The sequence below is a fragment of the Phasianus colchicus genome, chromosome 1, assembly GCF_987193195.1.
Source record: "Phasianus colchicus chromosome 1, bPhaCol1.hap1.1, whole genome shotgun sequence".
NCBI lineage: Eukaryota > Metazoa > Chordata > Aves > Galliformes > Phasianidae > Phasianus > Phasianus colchicus.
The window spans coordinates 46,978,325-47,002,372 of NC_143436.1; the positions used below are offsets into that span (position 1 = coordinate 46,978,325).

Here is a 24,048-nt window from a genome sequence, read left to right on the forward strand (position 1 = left end):
TTATTGGAATTGTATGGGATAACCTTCAAGAAAAAATGTATTGCTTTCAACTGATTTGTTAAAAACATGTTTGGTTTTGTTTTTTTTTTTTTTTTTTTTTTTTTTTAATGCTGTAAAGTTGGGACGATACACAAATGAGTAAGCATGGTATTGCTGGGTAGAAGTTTTAATAAGAAACTTAGTGAAGTAAAGTGAAGTGAATGTAGGATCACATTACCTAACAATATATGGCTTTAGGAAGGCAATCATTAGTCCAAATGCTATGTTAACTAGAGTAAAACAAATTCAAAAGTGGGCATAAAAATGTTTGCGAGTTCTTATAAATTAGAATTAGTTGACTACCGCACTTAGCTTTAACTAGTTAAATGGAATTGTCAGAAGGCATTTTAAAATTACAAAGTTTTGAGCTGGAATGCTTGACTGTGATAGCATTTCTGCTATTGCAGTGTTTTTTTCTACTTTATATTAATTACCTTACTTTGTTGTGTATTTGGTTTATATATAAAAAAAGTCTTGCACCACCAACACAAGATTATCAGAAGTTGCGGTAACCAAAAAGATGAAGCGTTGTTTTTTAGAGCAGTGTTGAAATTGTTTATCGGCTTATATTTTGTTAGCATGCTTTTATATTTTGAGTGTATAATATATTTGTGTTTTTAACCTTCTGAAAGTGTAGGCTTTGCTTGTTGGGATTTATAGACTATCAGACTTGTTGAGAGGAAGATGTACACCGAGAAGCCTTTAATGGTAGCTAACTGCTTCTGTGGGCCCAATTAAGACTACCCAACTGTGAAACTCAGTCTCTGGAGTATCGGTGCAGTAGGCTTGCCTGGATTTTTTGAGGTGGAGGGGAAGGAGGACTGGAATAAGGGAATATCCACAGAAGCTGTGCAGAAAAAAAAAAAGTACTTTAAGAATAGGGATAAAAAAAAACCCCAAACCTCATAAAAACCGAACAATGACCAACCCTCAAACTTTTAGTATGTGGTATTAAATAAAGACTGGGGTTAGCTTTATGTATGTTCCATATTCTGGACTGGAAGCCGTAGTAGCTGTGCCTGGGATCTGGATGTGTTGCTGGTCCAAAATCAATCTTGTCGTTCCTCAGAAGGCAATGAGAGATAATAAGTACTATTCACCTGATTGCCTTCCTGCTCTGAGACAGCTGGTGACGCTTGTCTTCCTGATAACCAGGAGTTTCAGATCTAAGGCAGGGATAAAGAAATGCTGGGAGCTTGCTGAATCTAAATTTGACAGTCGATGGCTGTGTAGAGGGTCAGGAGGGATAGAATCTCTGACACGTATAAGAAAGGAACAAAATTTATCTGCTCTGGTTGCAATGATTAGATGTCTCTTTGTCTGGCTTTCTTACAGTGGATGATTGATTGTACCCGCCAGCTGGCTAATATCATAATTAACAAAGTTGCTACCATGTCTGAGAAGTTTAATCGAAAAAATTGCTGGCAGTATGATACCATTGTCACAGAGATCACAAGCACTGCAGTGTCGACTTTTGTACTACTGGAACCGCAGGACTATGTAGATGTGCAGAGAAGTCGTTCGCGGGGATAACTACAGGTATGTTCCTTTCCCCATACCTTTCTCCTGTGTCTGTGCACTTGAAAAATGTAGTGAATGAGTCTTTGATGATATCTTTCATTTCAGAGTGACATACGAAGCTATTCTGTTGTATTTTAAAGCAGTGGCAATGGCAATTTCGAATGTTTTATCAGTGCATCGAAAGGTAGATAGCCAAAACTGTAGTTCGGAACTACTCACCTTTTCTAGGTGTTCTTCACTGTCTTGTCAGATGGTTTTCAAAAAAATACAGATGCGATATTTTTCATAGTTAATTTTCTCAGTCGTAGGAATTACAAATGCTGTTGACAGCTTATATTGTAGGAACTTGTAGTTTAATTCAGTTTTGTTTCGTTGTGCTTCTTTTCACTCAATTCTTCAAGTTAGAATGCAATTTGAAAGGCAGAAGAAAAGAAGGAAAACCCTGTACGCTTGCATTTTTAATTCAGTCTTAGGATATCCTGTTAAAACATTTGCCTTTATATATACATAATTGTGTGTGCATTTGAAATGCGAGCAGCGTCAGTTCCATCAGCTGGAAAGCCTCTTCATAGCACTTTTATAAAACATTGCTTATTCCTTTTGCATGTTTCTGTAGTTTTCCAAGTTAAAAATGACTCCAGTGAGCTCATCTTCTCTGTGGTTGTATTTTACGTGTGTGTGTGTGTGTGTGTGTGTGTGTACGCGCTCTGCGTGGTAGTTCAGTTATGCTCTGGAGTATGTGTTGAAAATGCCAGCCTGACATATTGCTAATGAGTGTGCATATTGACAGTGACGGGGGCGTGTGTCTGTCTGTGTGCCATATATTAAAACAAAAAGAGGAGAGAGACGGAGACAGAGAAAGACAGAGAGACACAGAAGGAAATATTGGGATGGGAAAGAACAGTTTATTTACATTACGGTATGTCAAAATGTTATTGTGGCTAAAAATCCATTTTAAATAGAAATGAGATAGCATTTGACAATTCCTTCTCTCTCTCACAGGAGTTAATGTGACCATGGTGAGAGAGTAAGCAAGAACCATTTGTTTTAGTATTATCGGTTATTATTTTGCTCTAATAATGATGTCTATTTGGTGATAGATTCTAAAATTTGGGAAATGAATTCTTTGCATTGTGTTTCAGTTCTGTAATGAGCTCTCCCTGAGTTTTCTGTTGCTCTTTTTTGTATCTTTACAGGTAAAATAGTTTTGAGCATTCAGATGAAATTGTTACAGTCGATGTTCAAAGGAATGCTTTGCTGTATAGCTAACATAGTTGGTGTTTATTTAAAAACAGCGTATTTGAGAGATGTGTTCTTTTCTATTATACAATTCACTGTTTTGAGTTAAATAACTATGTAGCTTTGAACTGATGCAAGTGCCATAGCAATTTCAAACTAATCCTGGCTTGTGCTTTTGAAAAAGAATTTGCAATTCTCGGTCACTTTAATTTCAGATAAATTATTTTCAAGTACTAGACCAAATTGGAAGTGCCAACTGAAGCCTTTTTAAAAATTATTATTATTTCTCTATTTGTCAGTAGTCTGTGCCTTAAAAGACAGTTCTGTTTTGAGGAAGAAATACTTTTTTTCCAGGCCATAAAAATATTTCTATAATCGTAATTATTGCTTCAATCAGTAATATATTCCAGGTTTTAACTTAGTCTACTGAATCTGCTGCTTTTCAAGAGGTGCTAAGCAAAATTAAAAATCAATATTTTGTTTTGAATGGAAAATGCTGAGAACAGTGGCAGAATAGATTAGTATTGTAATTGCAGACAATAGGGAAGATTAAGTTACTAAAACAGTATATTGTTATTCTAAACTAAACCCTGTAATATTTGATGTAATTGAGACTGTGCATTGTTGGAACTCAGTTGGAGTATCAAACGGTTGTGAGGATTACAGCAGACAACTAAAGCAATGTCAGATAGATGTGGCTGGATTTTAACAGGATTATCTTCTGAGATGTGTAGAAATGAGCTCTTGTAATAGTTTCAGAAGAATTAATAATTTTAGTAAAATGTTAATGGCAGATGTGCTAATATAAAGAGTTAGAAGATTAGCGATGCATTCTTTTGCATGGAAATAAGAATATAATAAATGTCCTGCAGGTGACTGAAGCTGCTGCAATTTTATTGGAGATTAAAGTTTGATTGACCTTTGCTGAGGTGATTAACCCTCCTGAAATTAAAAGCCGGTGCTAAATTATTCTGTCCAATTTAAATGCAAACACAGAACAGTGCGCCGTGTCATTCAAGTGTAAGGGAAAAAAATGTTTTAATTTTCCTTTTGCATTCAGTGAGCTGTGCTTGCAGAAGGTGCGTGACTGTGCTCTGCTGGAGTTGCCCAGTGGCATCCTGCCTCTGCTCTGCTCATCGCCGCTGGAGCAGCAGTGCGACACGGGGATGCCGAACCTGGGAGCAGCTGCCTGAGACAAACCTTTGTGCAGGGATGTCAGCAGAAGCACATGGAGGCACGTCAGTAAGGTAAGTGGTAGAAAGCACAATTGAGATGCTTTATCTCCTGGTTTTGACCTCAAGCTGGCTGGAATGTGTGTGAGCAGGAGCATAATACAGGGGAGGGGTTCTGCTGAGCCTGCAAGCCAGCTTGAGGGTGTTGGGCTGCTTACCTGTGGGAGCCATTATGGAATTAGATGTAAAGAGGCATGTATTACCTTTTTTTTCTTCTCCCTGGCCTATAAATGTTGGCTCTATAAGCATGCAGAAATGTATATTTTGACTGACAGCACTTCCTTGAGAGCACTTCCTCAAGTGCAGGTGCAGGAATGGTTGCACCATTTAAACATACTGATCCCAGTCCTTCAGACCACGTGTGCACGTGTACTTAGGTCTGAACCAGCATGAGTAGGATCAGACCATGGGCTTAGTAGTTGCCTAAAGCCTGTGGGAGATTACATGCCAGTATCAAGTCATCCAAATGGTCTTTAGAGTCACTGTGTCTCTGTTTCTGAGCAGACTTGGAGAACCTAGCAATCTTTGAATTAATTTGTAATAGATTGCATGACTTCACAGTGCAGTTGGTAACTGTGTGCATACTATATTAGCTAATAATAAATCTTATAGACCTGAGTGATAGGTTCACTCTAATTTTTTTTATGGATCTTTCATAAAAAGTTGAATATCTTTAAGTTTCTCAAGACGACCTCTCTTGCTTGTATCTTGCTTAAAAAAAATAATAATAATAAAAAAATAAAAATGCTAGGATTGGATTCTTTTGTAGTGAAACAGTTTTGCATTTCCCAGAATAAGAGGTCGGTGTGTTATTATAAAATGGCATACTTAAAAGCAGTTCTTGAGGATTGCAGTGACTTCGAGAGCTTAAATTTACACTAGCTTAGAAATACTATAGTTGGATTCATTTTAAATTTATATGTTTCTGTGGCTTTTGGTGAGCAATGATGGTTAAAGATTCATGTCAAAATAGCAGAAAATTCAAAGCAGGTTAGTTACTTGAGGCTGAGCTTGCATAGAAGTGCTTGTAGCATCACTGCCTCCTTCCTTTGTCCACTAGCCCAAGGAAGGGGGCAAGTGGGACAGATCTCAACTCAGGAGTGCTCATGGTCCTTGGCACAAAGTGTTCTGCATCAAACTACGTGGTGCTCCATCCCAAGTCTGCCGTGTGATAAAATGGCTCTTTGAAGCTTTCTTCTTGCATGCCAATAATATCAACTTTGGGAGTTGCAGAAGGGCAGCTGTTTGGCTTTGAGTGGACTTTCTGCCTAGTAAAATTCCCAATTTTATATAGCCACAAAACATTAAAAAGACAATGAATGTGCCATTTGGATTCTATATTCTCATTTTTCATCAAGAAAGAGTTCATATTGCATCTGTCAAGGTAGGGAAGTCCAAGGAATTGTAGTTAAGTAATTAAGGACCCTGCAGTTGTGGCTCACTTCTGTCTAGGCTTTTCATTTACACTTTAAACAGCCTTCAGAGAGATGAGCTGCTGCTTCTGGGACCCAGTGAGGAAAGTGAGGAGTAGATAAAAGCTAAACTTGTGGTGGAGTGACCTAAATGGAACAGCTGGCAAAAGCATAGAGGGGGTTCTCCAGGGTACTGAATTATACCTCCAGGCTTGGATTAGTGGGATGTTTAACAAAGAGATCCATTTGCCAAAAGGATCTCTGCCTGATTTTTAATTATGGAGATAGCACTCCCTTCAACATTTGTAAATTACTGAGCTTTTTTCCTGTAGTAAGGTGTAGAGTACTAATTGTTGGCTTTGGGCTCTTGCTTCTGCTTTCTTCAAACTACAGTTTTTGCATTGTCTAGATTAACTCTATAAATACTGGAGAAATGAAGTATTACTATAGCTTTTGTTATGAAGAACAAGATGCATTCTCTATATAAAAAATAAATATGAACTTTAAATATGTATATATTTGTTATAGTGCTAAGAGTGCTTGGAACATACTTTTTAATAAAAATTTAGAAAACCAGTATTTCATAGGATCTTTTTATTCATAATTACCCATCCTATTTTAGTTAACTAGAAGTATATATACATCACCCAGTGTTTTTTTAAATTTTAAAATGTGTTTTTAAATTTTTGTTGCATCTCTCCATCTCTGTGTATTTTAGAGTAGAGCAGTGCAGGAGAGGAAAAAGAGTGGGGCTGCTTGTGTGAGAAATTCCTATTTTACTAGCCAACTTTTGTATGACTTTCATGCTCCATATGTACTCTGCTATATTTTATTGTCATTTCATCTTGCCACACATTTATTATGACTCCACATAAAATAAAAAAAAAAAAATGCAAGAAAGTATGATACTCTAGGACTCTAGAACATGTTCAAATGGTGGTGCATCAGGACAATTCATGAAGTAATGGTTTATGCAATACATGTCTTCGGTGAAAAGAGGCTCCTAAATGTGTTTTTGTATTAACTGACAGATATAGGTAGAATAGACAGGAGAATGTAGTAAAATATTTCTGGAAATTTAGTTGGAATATTTACTAAATCTGATTACGTTAGGCGAAAAAGTGAACAGAATGATGGAGGGAGGCTAGGATGTTGTTACTGTACTCACTTCCTACAGAGTATAACATGTAGAATATATAGTTAGTCAAGACACCTGTTTTGCTCTTTCACAAAAACAGGTATCAAGTAGAGGAAGTTCTTCTAGAAACAATTCACGTAAGATTAATATTCACTATATGTCAATTTAAGTAGAGCATATGAGAGACCAAACAGCTGCTTAGCCTGTAGTATGACACACAGCTGATTTTCTCTTGCAACAGAGAAATTACATCATGTCCCATTTCCCCAGCCACAACTGCATACAGAATTACACATACTTCTAGGTTGACTTAGTGCTTTCTATTAGAAACCATCTTTTTCAACATTCTAACGTTTAACTACATTAGCAGTAGTCATTGTGATTTTTGAATGGAAAACACTTCAAAAAATGTTCAATATTTTTTCTGTAAGCTTTGTTTTTCTTCTGAACTCTATCAATATTCTCTCAATATTCTGCTCTGCCAATAGCTAAATGAAAATTGGAGGCGTGGTAACCTTTAACTACAGAATATGTTAAGCATTTCCCATATATCTTTAATGATAGTACAAATTACGCTTTTCTACTTAGAAGAAACTTTCTAAATAGTGATACATGCACTGTAATGTGACCACAGAGTACACACCAAAAGTGACCCTAGAATGAGGACAGAAGATGCAAGCTGACTAGTCTGAATAAATGTATAATATGAGTTTGGAAGTAAATTTTGTCTTATTTATTTGTTATGGAAATAATAGTTGGCTATAAGTAACAAAAATGGTAAGTTCTTTTAAGCTTCTTTTAAAAAATCAGTAATTGCCTAAGTGATCTTTTAGCCAGTCTTACAATTTATGGAAAATTAGCTACTGGTTGATGATGGAATTTTTGCCCATCAGACTTGTTTAGCTTTATGGATGTGTGCATAAAGAGAACTGAATCTGAATAACACAAATATCTCCATATGAAAACTTTCGGAGAACATTGTCTGATCCTTCATTCAATTTATGTACTGATGAAAAATCTGTTATAAATATACAGATTCTTATATGGCTTTAGTATTTTTGCTTGTTCGCTAGTTGCGATAAAACTTGGTAGGTCAAAGTGCAATGTTTTAGAAGTATTTACTATTTTACATTTTTATAGTGAGTAGCAAGATAAATTTCTAGAAGCCTTACTTTCAAGTAGACTAAAAGATATCTTCTTCGAAGAAATTAAATTGAAAATGAAATGAGGGAGTTTTCATTAAAAATTGCCTGAGTGAAAATGAGAACAACTTGGACCATCATGTTCAACAGTTCAAAAATTGCTTGAGAAGACATTAACTTTTGAAGTCCTGTCTGAATAATCACTAAACTTTTAGTCAGAATTGAATCCACTTTTGCATGTAGAAATGTTGAGGCAAACATTTATATGAAAAGATATAGTCCAATTTCTGCAAATACAGACCAATTAGTGAGATTTAATTTAGATATTTGTCACTGAGTATGCATCATGTATATGTTAGAAATGATTTACCATTATTTCCTTTTCTTATTTGCAAAAAGAGACTCCTACTTATTGAAATATTACTGAAGAATCTAGCTTTCCCCACAAATTACACACTTTTTGCATAAATGTGCCTAATTACCTGAATTTAGTTTTGATTAGCAGTGTTAATTGATGCAGCTGTGGATGGGCTCTGTTTACCTAAATTACCATGTGCAAACAGCAATACGTCTGAAAGTGAATATGCTAAACTGAAAATACTAATTAGCTAAGACAGATTGTTATTCAAGTCACATCTCAGAGCTTTTTAATGAAAGCCTGAATGTGTCAGGGCTTTCTGATGTTCAGACAGAAATGTCTATATTACATATGATTTCTAAATTTAATTCATGGGAACAGATGGGATGTCGGCCGGGATTCTTCTTCATCATTTCCAGTATTAATGTGAATATTTTACTCTACTGGAGACATTTGTGTGTGTGAGAGAGAGACAGAGAAAGAGAAAGAAGTGTAAAAGGGAAGGGAGGAGCTCATTGTGTGCACTGACAACACGCCAGCCAAGAACAGCTCACTGGTCTATTTTTCACTGACATATTTGTAAATTATAGCCACCTACTTTCCAAGAATGAAGATAAACAAACTATTTTGCAAATTTAATAAAGCTAGATAGTAGGTGCAATAAAACCAAATAACAGAAAGGTTAAACATATCACAGTAGAGAGATCTTTCACAGCAATACATATTTTTCTTTCTGCAACCATAACAAAAATGCATCTACTTATTATAAAAGAGGATTGGATTTGTATTTCTAAATGGTGCAGACAGGCTTTTAATTACATTGAACTGTGCTGCAAAATACAATGACAAAATGGTTTTCTCAATTTTATTGAGATCAGGTATTCAGATAGAGTACTTAATCACTCTTAATAGTTCTGTTGGATGAAAAACTGTAAAGATATTTGAGAGTAGTAGAAAAGAATATTTAAAGTATATACATTGGCTTAGATGTTCTTAATAAAGATCAGCAGCTGTACTGCATATGCCTATTCTTTGGTCTGTTTAGTCTTACTTTTGCTCTAGAGCTTAAACATTCAGGGGTCAACTCCTGTGTGAAACTCAGTAATTCCATCAAGAGCTTTTCCCACATGTCTTGTCAGAATGCAAAGCAAGGATTAGAAATACTGTGCCTAACTATTTGTACCAAAATAATGGTTACAGTTGTAATGTTCTAATTTTCATCTTTGTTCAGTTCTTGCATAAATATTAGGTAGCATTTAAATGTTATAAAAAATGTTTGATCTTTTGACCTGAATTGGTCATAATCTATTCTTGTGTTGTGCGTATTTTGCAATGGGAGAGCTCTTTTGGATCTATTATTCCAGAATTTAGATAACATAGTGAATAGAATTCAGCCTGGTTACTTAGTTTCAAGGACACATTACTTCCTTTTTCAAAAGATTCAACAATTCTGTTTTTTAGTAGGCTGACATGTAGAACAGATTGTATTTTCAACACTTTCCTGAGCTCCTAAACTTTATACCTGAGTATTTTAGTCATATCTTCTTGTACTTCACTTGTGTAGGCTTTTCTGGTGGAACATACTCCTAAATAAACCAGCCACAGATATCTGCATTGTTCAGCTGGCAATTAACTCTGGCTGGAGAGAACAGCAGTACTACACATCAGTTTTGGACCACTTTGGTAAAAGAATTTCTTCATTCCCATTATTGTTGCAAAATGAAAGTGATTCAGTATAATTAACTGACTGTCTCTTCAGTCCAGACATCTGACCTACTAAAGAGCTTTTGTCCCAAATAAATCATATTTAACAGAATTCTTGAGTCAGAAAATGTTATACTACACCATTTCATGATGTGTAATCCTCAGCCTTCAGTAGGGCTTGACTTTCTTGTGCAAGGTGTAGCTGTAAGAATAAATGAGAAAGAGAATAATCATATTCTAGAGCATAGGAGAGGCAGAGACAGAAATCCATGCTGGTTTTAGGAAGCTCTGGAAGTGCTTCTGAGTGACAACAATACAGCTGTGTGTCTCAACATGGTTTTCATGACAAAACTGAAGCACAGTGTGGTATTAGTTACCATGAAACAAGTGAACTCTATCCCAGTCAAAACCATAATAAAACTATCCTCAAGTTCTGATGAAATATACCTATCAAACATGCCTAATACAAATTGCAGACTTGAATCAAGGAGGGTTGAGAAGAAAAGGAGATTCTAACTAAACCTTCACAGAGTTTACATCCCCACATTGTTTAGTGACATTAAAGCTGTGTGTGAGTAGAGGGAAGCCCACTGCAGAATAGAAATGGTTTCCAGCTCCACTTCTTAAATGTACCAATTTTTACTAATTGCCTTGCTCCCTACGCAACAGTTTATATCAAATTCCATTTTACTCTTCTACAGTAGAAAGATCAATCAGTGGCTAAACCAGAAAATCTCTCTTCATCTTTTTCTTAAATTCTTATGGTCTTTTCTTTCCCCACATGCAGTCTATGTTATTGTAATTCTTGTAATACAGGGTTGACCTGGAAAGAAGGCTGAAGTGCTGTATTTTGTTGGATACTGCTCTGTGAACACATTGGGTGGCCACACATATTCAACTGATCTGTTTTGATATTTCTGCAGGATTTAAGATTTCTGCTGTTGCCAGCTCAGTGCCATGTTTCTCATCTTCACATGTCAATACTGGGTCTGTTAGCTACCTATGGTTTGTCAAGGTGATTCTCAAAACAAGTGGGATGCTATCTCTGTATTCGAAAATCTCTTTAGAGGGTGCAAGTCAAAAGAATCTTATTTTTGCCTTAATAAGTAATATTTGGCATATTCGTAGATTAGCTAATGTAATATGTTGTATTTTCCAGATCTGATTTTCTTTGGTTCTGAAACTGTAAGTTTAGAGAAACAGCTTGCTGTTCACTCACAGGACAGTAAAGTTCAGTTTCTTGCATGAATCTTTTTATAAAATCAGTCTTAATCTAGGTCAACTGCACAATTTTTTGTTGCTAAACTAAGTGAATATATTTATTCACCAGTAAATCTATCCAACTGAAATCACATTAATGCTTCCTATCGTAGAAGCTAATTGCACAATATTATACAATTAACACTAAAAAAAAATAGGAGAAGCATTTATAAATCTTTTTTTTCTTTATATTCGTGTTCTGTCTCCAAGTATCCATTACTCTCTAGGGTCTATGTTTTAGAAAATTCCTCCTTCAGGAATCTGTCAGAGTTGAAGTCCATTTGTCTCTTCCAGATGCCTTCAGTTCCCCTCCTCCAGGTTTCTTTTCTCTTATAGTCTAGTTGCTATTTTCACTTTCACTCTGATTTCTGTTTTCATACAATGATTATATCTTACCTTATCCTGAACTTCATACCTCTCTTCGTGCCTTTCTCCTTATTGATTCTTTTTCTTTGATAGATTAATACAAAGTATTAATCTAGTAGGCCACTGTAGACATCTAGAAGTACTATGCTCAGTGATGAATAATGTTTCTTAAAAGTCTTATGTCAGCATAGATTTCAAAAAGACTTGCAATCTACTGCTTAATGAACTAGTCCTGTAAACTTTTCCAAATGCTTTTCTCTGCTATACAGCCATCTCTTTTCCACCCAGATTCACCTTCAGTATACTGCTTCTCATCTATTAATTTAGTTCATATCTAAATAACAAATCATCACAATCGTGTGTATGAAAGAAAAAGGAAAGCACAATAATCATGTGTTATCTGCGGACTTCAATCAAAGACAGACCGATTACTAAAAATTTATTATTTCTGTTGTCACTGGTCTTGACCACATCTACTTATAAATTTTCTCAGTTCTTTAATCCAGATGCGTCATTCTTGTTACACTTCTGTTTGTAAAGTACAATACAGGGCACTTCTAGTCTAAAATGGTTTTCAACTATGTAAAACTGTAGGAAGTAGTCAGTACTACGCTCTCCAACAGATTACAGCTACTCCACCTTTCATGGGGTTGCCTATGTCTGTATGAGGAACACTCAGATCAGAAAAAAACTATGTAAATAAAGGTGTTTCTTATTGAATTTTATTAACCCCTCTGTCAGTCTGATTAAGTTGAAAGTTTTTGTCTTCTTGTCCTTCTTTTGTTCTTGCATGTTCTCTACTATTTTTACACTATCTCAAGCCTTTGTTATGGTGTTTCCTCCATCCACTTAGGGCACTGATCATTGAATCAGTGCAACTGCAACCATCTTTTAACAAAGATGTGTCAATATGCATATGAACATATGAAATATATGTACTTGTGACTGTTTCAGACAAAATTGTGCTGAAATGAATAAAGCCTCAGATAACACGTAAAAGACTGTAATAGTACCTATTGATGAACTATTTCAGTTGTCAGATAAGAAGTAAAATAAGCAGTGTGCATGTTTGCATTTCATTGGGATGCTTTCCAAAGTGAGTATACCTGTGCTGACTGACATCTGCATGCTGGATATGAATGAATCTGTGTGACACTTATGTGTTGTGATCAAGTAGGACATCCAATTTGTATGACTGTCTACTAAAAAATGCATAATTTTTGGATAGTGTCTTTTCCAAGCCTTCAAACTCAAATTGAAAACTACATGACTAGATAAAAATGTGCTAAAGTGCATTTAAACTAGTAAAAAGAGATGTCAGAAAAGTTGTGTTTTCCACAGTAAAAGTGTGCTTCCATCTGTATTTTGTATATTCATATGCGTGCACAAAAGCATTGCCCATCAAAATGTCTGTACATAGGAATTTCATAAAAACTCTCATCATTTTAATTTTTTTTTTTTTTTTTGCCAATTCCATCATGGAAGACCAAAATTTGGAAGCATCATCCAACAGAAAAAGGACATAATGTATGTGATTTTGCAAGTCCTTGTAAAAGTTCTTTTTCTCTGTTAGATGTGTTTTTAAACTATGCTTATTAGTATCAAGAGTAGTATCAGGTCATCTTTAAATCAATTACTATTTTAATATTAATTTTCTCTCTGGATATGATAATGAAATGGTACTTTTGGAAAGAAGGCTTATCCAGATTACTAATGGAATAGACTATTTATTTTCAGGTGCTTGAGATCTAAGATATGGAAAATAAAATGTTAATATTTTAGTTACCTGGCTTTTCTTTCAGTTATAGTTATCATAAAATGTTTTTGCTGTGGTTATACTTCATGCTTTAGACCTACATAACACATGAGTGTGTTCCAAAATTTTAGGCACAATCTTAGTTCTTTTTCTATTTCTTCATTATAATGCAAACTTCAATTGCTTACTTGTACAAAATATTTCTTTGTAAGCTCACTTCCACCTCTTAGAAAAAAAAAAGTGTGTCTGGATGAGAGATAATAGGAATTCTCAGGGCAAATCATTGCTCTTTCATTTCCAACTTTTGCTTCATCTGAATTGTCTGTAAGACACCTGAGATAACAAGCTGAGTAACTTGGTAGCTTCTAGTTAGCACTGCCATGTGATACTCCCATCTGGGGGGCTCCAGGCACTACTGCAATGAAAATGCTTAGAAATAATATTCCATTCATCTAAATAGGATGTTATGAAAGAGTGATGTGAAGCTATTTAAATAGCTGAAGTACCATTTTAAGCATTGCTCTTGCTTGTCTTTAACAGGTGTATGCAAACAAACAATAATGTCATAAGACTGTCATGAGTAGCTAAAAAACAATCAAAACACCAGAGGCTTATTGAAAGGCTTTTCAGGGCAATAGGCATATCCACACTTCATTGTATAGAACCAAGTATAGTAACTCCTTAGTAATAATCGGTGGTTCTAGGCCTTACTTATAATATAAATTCTATATATTTACAGACATGCATGGCTTTATATCCATATGTAAAAAAATGGAATTTTGGTTTCCCTTGATGAAAACGGGAATTTAGGGAAAGTAAAAAAAAAGTATGTTGGTTTTGTCAATTTTTTTTCTTCTGTGTTTCATTATGTAAACTTTACATTCCTTGATTAGATTTCAGATAGTATGAGGAATTTGGCTGTATCTCCTTCATACTTCTGTAGAGTAGCCATATGTTTTTGATTCCAAAATAAATTCTAATAACTATATATATAATTAAATTATTAGTTGTGGTGTATATAACTTGGATGATATTCAACCACATACTGAAGAAAAATTCTTTCTGGCCATTGATTTAAACATTGCTTAAGTAGTTGGAAGGCTTAATGATTAAAGTGTAATTCCCAAATCATTAAGGACTGTTTTAAGGTTTTAAAATGATTTCTGGTTGGAAAGATATATTCACTTTTCATCTCATAAAGACAGAGGAGCTCACATATTAACAGCTGTTGATGACATGATTGCTCTCCACATGATCAACTAATGTATTCTTGCTGAAATACTGAGCAAAAAAATCTGTTATAAATTCTTGTACATATATTTACTTTAGAGATCCTTTCATTAGTTCTTTAAATAAAATATTTTTTGTTTCTTTTCATTAAACATGCATAAAAACTTATGTTTCTATTGTGGTACATATTTTATTTGCATTTCATTGTTCTCAAGCCTAATTTGCTGGAAGTTAACTTTAATGATATTAGAGCTGGGAGAAAAATCAATGTTCACAATAGAGAATTTGGCAAGATGGACTTATGTGCATTATAAATCCACTATTTTTTTAATATTATCTCTTTAAGGGAGAATAACTCCTTTTAAGAATGAGATATTTAAGAAGTAAACATTACATCTAAGTATACAGAAGTCTTTCTGTAAGAGTGTTGTAATTGTTCCAAATAGGAAAAAAGAGATGGGTTCAAATTCTCTACATCACAAAGTAGCTTCTGAGATGGAGAGCATTATTAGTAAATGTTTAACTGATGCGCTATGAAGGGTGCAAAAAATGAACTTAGCTTCCCAGTATGATGTAAGACGTTAGAAAATTTTCTGTGTTGTCTTTGAAAACCTTTGTATGTTGAGTTAGATAAATAAATAAAGAAATGAAGTTAGCTAATCCATTCAAAAAGGAGAGCACCTGTTGAAATTCCAGTAAGTAATAGAGCCAGTAGCTATCAGCTACCTCTGCTTGTTGGAGTTAATCTTAGTAATGATTCTGTTCTCATATCAATCTCTCAAGCCTTTCCTTCTCTCAGTAAAATAGCTACCAAGTTCTTTTGTGTGCCCTAAATAGGTGAGCAACGTGGCCTGCTGCAGGTTGAAGTGACAATAGAGCTCATTTAAAACTGGGATTGTGTCTAGAATGTGCTCCTACACAATCTTTTTTTTTCTTTCTTATTCTTTTAATGGGACACAGCTTGGGCATCTTTGCTGATAAAAATAAAATTCAAGAGTGCCTGGGCAATCTTAAGACGGTGTATAATAGAAAGGAGAATCCAGCCCTCCCTCGGGTTCTGTGAAGGTTCTGGCTGTGGGTCACAGCTGAAGAATGGCATTTCACTTTTCTATTAGATGTATGAGGAGAAGAGACTTTGCACCAGAAGTGAAGAAAGCTGAAGTATTCAAATTAGCTTATGGAAGATGGACAGGACATACTTGTCTTGTAGCCTTGTAGGGGTACACGTTCCAAAATCAAATAAAATTTATTCTTTGGAATCTCATTTTTTGGTTGGCTACAGTTAAAATCACATGTTCAATGGGTTCCAGTAATCCAATGTTCACAAGACGAAAGTAGCTACAATTTATAGAATCATTAAGGTTGGAAAGACCACAAAGAGCATCTAGTTTGACCATCCACCCATGCCTGTGACCATTCTAGATGAAGTCACTCACCGCAACATATACTTATTTCTTGAAAACTTCCAGGGATGGTGACTCCACCACCTCCAGGGGCAGCTTGTGCCAGTTCATCACCACTTACTTTTTCTGAAAATAAATTTTCCCTAATATCATTGTTAAGTTACAGGACTGGAACACATTTATTTTTTTAATTTATTTTTAAATTTATTTTTAAAAATATCACAATCTTCTGCTCACATACAGAAAGAAAACAGAAAGGAACTAGATCATAGCTGTGATGTACTTTTGTTACACCAACTGGAATTCCAGTTGGACCCTAACCCTGTATATTGAAAAGATGGAAACACGTGTAATTTCTACAACCAAACAACTTATGGTTGAACAGCAGTAATATGGTTTAAAAATAAATTCTGATTAGATGTAACTCAAAGTCCCTTAATTTTCTGACAGATCTATTTTAGTAAAGTAACCTTATTGTTAAAAAGTTGAGAGTTAGCAATAGTTGGAATTGTCCATAATTCTACTACCAGCATGAGAAATAAAAGTTATGTATAGGAGGAAAGCAGTCTTATATAAAGGAGGAGGACATTGCCACTGACATATGAGAGTTAGATAGAATCAGTTTGGTTTACTCTGGATAGAGGTTCAAGAGCTGGTTGTCTTATCAAAATCCCAGTTTCTCCCACATGTTAATCTGGCTCAGACAGGGCAAGAAAGACGTCATGTGCACAATGAAAATCTTGAAGGCACTCTCCCAGTTTTTAAAATGGTCTTTGAATACTGGCTGATTTGAGAGAAGGAACAATATGTAAGATCATACAACATCACCTGCTGTTATTCAGGAGATGGGAACAATAAAGAAACAAAAGCAGTAAGGGTTTTGCAACAATTAAATGAGATGTCTTATTACTGTGTTGTAAGTGGCACCAAAATATGTTGGAGGAATATTCATTGGGAAAACTGAGTCTCCAACATTAAATATTTTTGTCTCAAACATCTCCTATTTTCATGTTCCATAAGATGTGTGTTACTTTATTTTTGATTTGGGGGTTAAAAGACTCATAGGGTTCATAAGTTAATTTTTAAGATTAGGATAACAGAACTTAATTTCTCTATCAGTCTTTCTGCTGGGAAAAAAAAAAAAATAGAGAAGCAAAGACACTGTCTTGATAGCCCAGAAACTGGATGGTTTACTGTATTTACACATTTCTTGTCTTAAAATATTAAATTATCATTCTGCTTCAGTGTCATCCTGAAGATGAGACAGTGAGAGCCTGATTAATAAATAAATTTAAAAAGAGTTGTAGGGTGTAAATCTAGTGTTTTATTCCCTTTCCCTACCATCCTTTCCATAGAGGCAGATTTGCTTGTCTTCTTTGTTGAAAGCGTCCAGAATTGTTGAAGATAGTTCAATGTTTAAATGAACTATACATCTTTTCTACTGGGGAACAGTCTCACTTCAGTTGAAAATATCAGCTTTTGTGAGTGGAACATTTCCCCATGCTTTTTTTCCCCCCTGTGGCTAACACTTCCTGATCCTTTTACAGCTATAATGTTCTGGAGGAGTGAATATATATATGCAACAATTCTGCTGAAATTTCTTGTTACTCTGAATGTGTGGTGCTTAAAGGGAGGGAATACGACCATATGGAAATGGCTTTCTTATCCAAGTGGAAACAGTTTTAGTCATCTTTCAGACAGGTTCCATAAACATAATGCAGTGGAGGAAATCATAGAGCTATACTTTAATAGCCATTAAAATTGTCTCTGCATTGCATTCAGTGCCAAAATACAATGAATACCGATGTTTGTGTTATGAATGGAAGACAAATGTCTTCTGAGTGAAAGGAAATCTAATGTTAATTAAACTTTTCTAGGGGCTTGGATGGATAATTCTGCTTTTGTGTTGTTAAATCTCCTTTGATTTTAATTGCATGACAAAAAATGGACTGTTAATGTAATGTTAGCAAATGTTCAGATTGATTGCAAGCCTCTGCGTATGCTAAGTAAAATAATTAAATGCTTTTAATTGAGGTGGTTTGTTTTGTTGATTTTTCTTTCTTTTTTTTTTTTTTTTTTTTTGTGTTGGCTTTTTTTTTTTTTTTTCCACAGGACAGCCACACTGATAACAAAGCTTGTACTGTCAGTATGTTGAAGGTCATTCTATAATCTGTTCAGAGAGAGCTGCTTCCCTTTAAGTGAAAAGAAAAATCAACTGAGAATACCTAAAATTGTTTAGAAAATCCTATTACACTTACTGAATTCCAGTTATATATTTCATATTCACACAAAATTCAATGAACTCTCATATCGAGTATGAAAAATTGTAGCAAGTTTTCAATGATATGCACAATTTTTTCCCCCTTTTGTGCCTGACTTAGACAAACAAGGCACTTCTCTTGGTGAAAGCAAAGGACAAGCTGAAATTATTAAAATGTACCTAATACTGTGATACGTTTTAGAACTGGAAACAAAGGTAGGACATGTCTTACACATCTGTCTTGGTTCCTTGTGCATCTGTCTGTCTCTCCCCAGCAAGTCAATAAAAATGATTAGAGCTGGCATCTCACACACGTACACCCTTAAACCATGAAGAAATAATACTGTGAAGGAAATTTTTTTTCTGACCTTTTCAAATTACATCCAACTGTCTAGGGAATTTCTCAGTGACTAGAGGTAATAAGGTTCAATCCGTTTTGCTGGTTGGCTTCAAATTTAGCTTCTCAGAAGCCCTAACTTATCTATTCTTTTTATCTTGGCCTTGGCATCTATTCAGTACAGTAATCCATGCATCTAATCTATTTTTTTTCTCCCCTCTCAGGTTTAGCTGGTGGATCACATTTTGAAATCTGCAGCCATGAAAAGCCCTCCATTTATTGCACCCTTCAAAACGAAATATTAGCATGGGAGGCTAAGCTGGTATGTTGCCTTTGAGAGGCTCTTGTTGAATTTAATTAGCTTTTAGATTTCATCTCCATCTCACATCTCAGCTTTCACTATATTGTGTGTGGTTTAGGCTTCAGTGATTTTCATTATCTAAAACTTTTCCAACTTAGCTGTGCCACTTTTGCCCTGTAGAGTATTGAGAGAGAAAAGTTTAAAGTTCATTGTCTTAAATTGATTTCTGTTTAGTTTTTATGACACGAACTCAGAAACAATAGAGACATAGCCTCCCAGTAAGTTAGCAAATCAGTCAAGTGAGAAAGTAAAACAGGCGTTCGTGCATGTCTTATTCCTCATTGTACTCCATGAAGCAGAAATGGAAAGAGGTGAAGAATATCTTTTGCAAAATATTTATTAGAGTACTTTGAAGTGGCCCTGTGCAGAAGGACCTGGGTGTCCTGGTGGATGAAAAAAATGAACATGAGCCAGCAGTGTGCTCTTGCAGCTTGAAAGACCAATGGCATCCTGGGCTCTGTCAGCAGAGGGGTGGCCAGCAGGTACAGGGAGGTGATTGTCCCTCTCTGCTCTGCCCTCCTGAGGCCCCTTCTGGAGTACTGTGTCCAGGTCTGGTTTCCCAGTAAAGATGTAGAGCCGTTGGAGAGGGTCCAGAGAAGAGCCATAAAGAGGATTAGAGCACCTCACCTGCAAAGACAGGCTGAGGGAGCTGGGCTTGTTCAGCCTGGAGAAGGCTGCAGACCTCATTGCAGTATTTAAAAGGGTATTATAAAAAGGACAGGAAACAACTTTTTACAAGGATAGACAGTGATAGGACAAGGGAGAACGGTTTTAAGCTCAAGGAGGGAAGGTTTTGATTGGATGTCAGGGGGAAGTTCTTTACAGAGAGAGTGGTGAGGTGCTGGAACAGGCTGCCCAGAAAGGCTGTGGGTGCTCCATCCCTCGAGATGTTCAAGACCATGTTGTTGGATGGGGCCCTGGGCAACCTGGCACAGTACCAGATCTGGAAGTTGGTGGCCCTGCCTGTGGGAGGGGGGTTGGAGTTTGATGATCCTTGGGGTCCATTCCAACCCAAGCCTTTCTATGATTCTATGATTCTATGATGTCAAATACTTTTGCTTCCAGGAAAAAAAGCAACACTTTCTTTAAAACTCAGTATAAAAATGGTATAACAGGGGGCATATATAGTAACTTACTTACAGCTTTGGATGTCTGAAGTTTTATTTTTATGATTTATGCAGGATGTTACGTAGTATTGACTTCAAGTTCTGCTTCAGAAGTAACTCCATGGCACTACAAGGAAAGGTGTGAATGAGATATGGTAAGATCTTGATTGTTAAATGTGCAAAATCTTACTTAGTCCCCATATAGTTTGGACCTAAAGTCTACTTTCATTTCAGGCAAAGTAGAATCATTAAAATTTGCCTTTACTTGTCACTTCCTCAGAGTATTGTCTGTGTTTAGTTATACTTGATGTGCTATTGAACTGCCTATAGATTATTGAGAGTGTATGCATATCAAAAAGCACCTGTAAATACTTTCTTTAAATCATGTGAGAAATAGAAATAGTTTGGAAGAGATATGCAACTCACTTTATATATAGACTCAAGGCAAAACATAACTATAAGGACTTTTTCTAAAGATATATGGTAAATTTTTTCTTTTTCCCGAAACCATCTTCATGGTACTTTGATTCTGCTTTCTGATGTAAAGCTGGATAAAGTACAGAACTGAGAGTTTATAGATATTGTCCCTGTATGTAAACAGGCCCTTAATAGTGCTATTATGTTTGTTGACTCTCTTAATCATTTTTCACCATTACTATCACTTCTAAGGAAAGCTGTCTGTCAGTACTCAACATAAGATGAGATGTAGATGCCACCAATTTCATCGACCTTGACTGTTCCAGCTGAAATAAAATAGGTTCATTTTTAATCAAAATAAATTGTTCACAACTGAGCGTTAAAGATAGGATATTCACTAATCTGAAGGCGAGTTGGCCAGTAACTTGCCTAGAAAACAACCACTAAGTGGTTGAGAATAGCTTTCATTCAGAAATTAATTTAAGGGAAACAGGGAAACAGTCTTCCACATTGCTAAACCTCCTGTCCACTGTTCTTTGACGTAGCACAGTGTCCTAGATAGTGCTTTTTTTTCGAGGTAATATGGAAGGATGTATTTTGAATGTACAAAAATGTACAACTTCGCACAAAATATAGCCTTGTTTTAAACAGTAAATTAACTGGTGAGATCTCTCTCCTTTAAAATGGTATATATAGAGTAGAGTCAATTGAGTCAATTTTTGTCTAGATGTTAATTTACTTTCACATCTTCAAAGTTCTACTGATACGTATGGTCACTACACAGTAGAATAGATTTGCTCTTCATTATACACAGATTAGGTTTCTCCCGGAATTCCAGCATTTGGCCTCCAGATAATGGAGAACAGCAACTCAAAAGCATCCATAGTTTGTCAGGACTGCCAGAGGACTGAGAAATGTCTCATGTAGCAAGCTTTAGCATCGCAAAGTCATATCAGTGTTGTTGATTTTGTTTGTATATCTTCCCTCAGTAGCTGCTTTGAAGAATGTCTAATAAATGCCACTTCTCCTAGCCTTTCAAACAAAAATATGTAAATAAGGATGGGATTATTCTCAGTGAAAGTATGATATTAAGATACTGGCTGTGTGAACCAAATATATTCTTGTTTCTAGGATTGCTACTTATTTGTAATTCTGAATGCTGGACCAAGTTGTTCAGTCCTTTCTTCAGATATTTCTACCATTCTAATGGATTTCAGATCATCAGTACTGAAGTGAATTTGAACTAATAAGCAGAAAAAAAAATTCTTTCTTCTTTGTCTTCTCCCTTTTTTTCGTATGCAGTTAATCACATATTTTGCATAAAGGCAATTATGTGGAAATACCTAAATGTTTGCATCTCATTTGTTGGAGTGTTTTTGTACCAGTAATTATAAACTACTGACAACAGTTGAGCAAAATGCATTGTGCTCTTGGAATGTTGTTAAAACCTTTTCTTTGTCAAATCCAAGTGTTCTGAATCATTGACAGTCCTAAAAACCTCAAAGCTGTATTCTACTTTGTGATATTACTGGGGAATATCAAACTCTTCTCTATAAACTATTTTTCAAATCAAACACAGTAGATTATGTTTTATGGTGAAAAGAATAATAATACAAGTCTGAATTTTTGTCTGTTTTAATGTCTTTGTAGCTTTGGCTTCTATTCTATTCTTTCTGATTTTTTTATAAGTTGAAAGTCCAACAATAGGAAAACAAAACGGGCACCAGGGACAGGTATATGAAAAACCGTGTTTCAGATTTGCCTTTTTCCTCAGTTCTCATAAAATATCAAATACGGCTATATATTACTATGACAAAGCTTTATGAAAATTCTGTAGGTCCAGTCAAAATAACTCCCATCCACACATCAGTGGTATTGAAATGGGAGGTTGCATTGTGCACATCAAAGGGACTGTGTGAATTGATACACCATTCCTCATTGCTTTATATTATTTATGTTTTCATCATTAGTCTAGAAAGTCTTAATAATTAGCTCTCTAATTTGCCAGAAAGAATGTATTAATTTATTGGACTAGCTGAAGCAAAAAGTAGCTGATCTGGCATTGTAGGTTAATAGTATAGAACAAAACATACTCATAATCAGTTGAGAAAAGGATTTGTTCATTCCAGTCTATAATAAAAAGTCCCTTGCCAAAGTGACTTAGAAAATAATGCATTCAGACTGAGTAGAATTACCGCCTAGCAGATTCTATTTATCTGTAGCTTAAAAAGCAGCTGCGTTTTTGTAAAAAGCAATGAATGTGGCAGTCCTACTTAAAGGTAGAAGAAAAAGAACACCCCTTGTTTTGTAATAAGGGGATTTTCAATTTAAAAGAGAGAGCAAGCCTGTTGTGTGAAGTATGGTTATTACATTCGCTGTATTCTATCTCACCCACCAGGAGGCTAATAACGAAGGAGTCAGTGAAGGAGACCAATGCCACGAGGGTTATCTCGCAGCCCCAGATGCTGGATAAGTTGGAAGAGGCAGAATCGCTTTTGGATGACATTCAGGAAGGCCTTGAATGATTATTTGGGGAAGAAAAGACTATTCTTTCCAAGGTAAACAGTCCATTGCATCTGTCTGTTGGTGCTGGTGGTGTAAAAAATGTTTGTATAAGTACCTATAAAATTCTTTTTAAAAAATGTTTCTGTTTTTTTTTTTTTCCAGGGCTTTTTTTTTTTCTTTTTTCTTTTTCTCAGTGCAGCAATGATCTTTCAAGAACCCTTCCTGAGACAAAGGATCCACTCCACATCCAGCCACACCTAAAGAAATGCTTTGAAGGAATTGCCAAGCTCACTTTTAATCATGAGAAAGAAATTACCCACATGGAGTCAGCAGAAAATGAAAAAGTAGAGCTCGTGCTGTGAATAATTCCAGCAAGTGCCAAGGGGCTAGTTGAGCAATGGCTTCATGAGGTGAATATCTTTAGCTCTTACTTAGGGTTTACTTACTGTATAATCATTTTCTCTTTTAGGAGCAATGAATATCATAAGCATATTTCCTACCTAAACAGCTCTTTGAATATTTGTCAAGATGTTGACAGATTTCAGCCTTATTGTTGTTATTTATTGCAGCTAATATAGCAACTGCAAGTGTGCAAAAATTAATTTTAATAAAAAGCTCTCCAAGTCAGGCTGTCAGCAGGATCTGTGTCTGAAACTATGTTTGTGAATATATGTCTGAGTCTACATGTATGTGTTTTTGTGCTTTCATTGTGTAATGTCTGTAGTAGAGGAGGAAAACATTTTAAAATCAATCAGAGAAATATAAGTTTCAAATGCATCCCATCCTGTACAGATATGTTCCGTTATATTGGAGGGATTCTATTTCCACTGTCTTTTAACAAAAGGGAAGAGAAATTACGTCACTGATAACATTCTAACCTTTCCCCTTGGAGCCTCTCATCCATTGTTTTCACTCTGAAATTAGTTTAGTGACATTTTGTTGTTGTTACTGTTTATTTCATTTAAACTTCCTTCGTCAAAGGCTGGGAATGGGCCCTTTTGTTGTTCTTTGTTTCTGGGCCAAAAGCCCATCCCTTTCCCCTACACCTCCCTTTCTTCTGGAGCAGGACTAGCCCTGGTTAGGCAGGGGTTAACAGCTAGTGAGATGGGGCAGTTGGAGGAGCACTATTTCCATCCCCAGCTGATTTGCTGGGCTCCCTGGATGCCAAGGAACAGTGAAGCCTGTGCAGGCAGTGGATTGGGGGAGTTTTTTCCATTATATGTTGCTTTTTTGCTGTCTGGTTGAATAAATTTGAGTCCCTT

The 24,048-nt window shown here is 35.6% G+C and overlaps 1 long non-coding RNA gene across 1 annotated transcript; it reads left to right on the top strand.

Annotated features, from left to right (window-relative positions):
- The first annotated feature begins 1,381 nt into the window (after positions 1-1,381).
- On the top strand, positions 1,382-22,833 carry LOC149919547 (uncharacterized). The gene is made up of 5 exons (XR_016463646.1): positions 1,382-1,578; positions 3,860-4,046; positions 18,622-18,719; positions 19,940-20,019; positions 22,680-22,833. It is a non-coding gene; the product is annotated as an uncharacterized LOC149919547 (long non-coding RNA).
- The last annotated feature ends 1,215 nt before the right edge of the window (positions 22,834-24,048 follow it).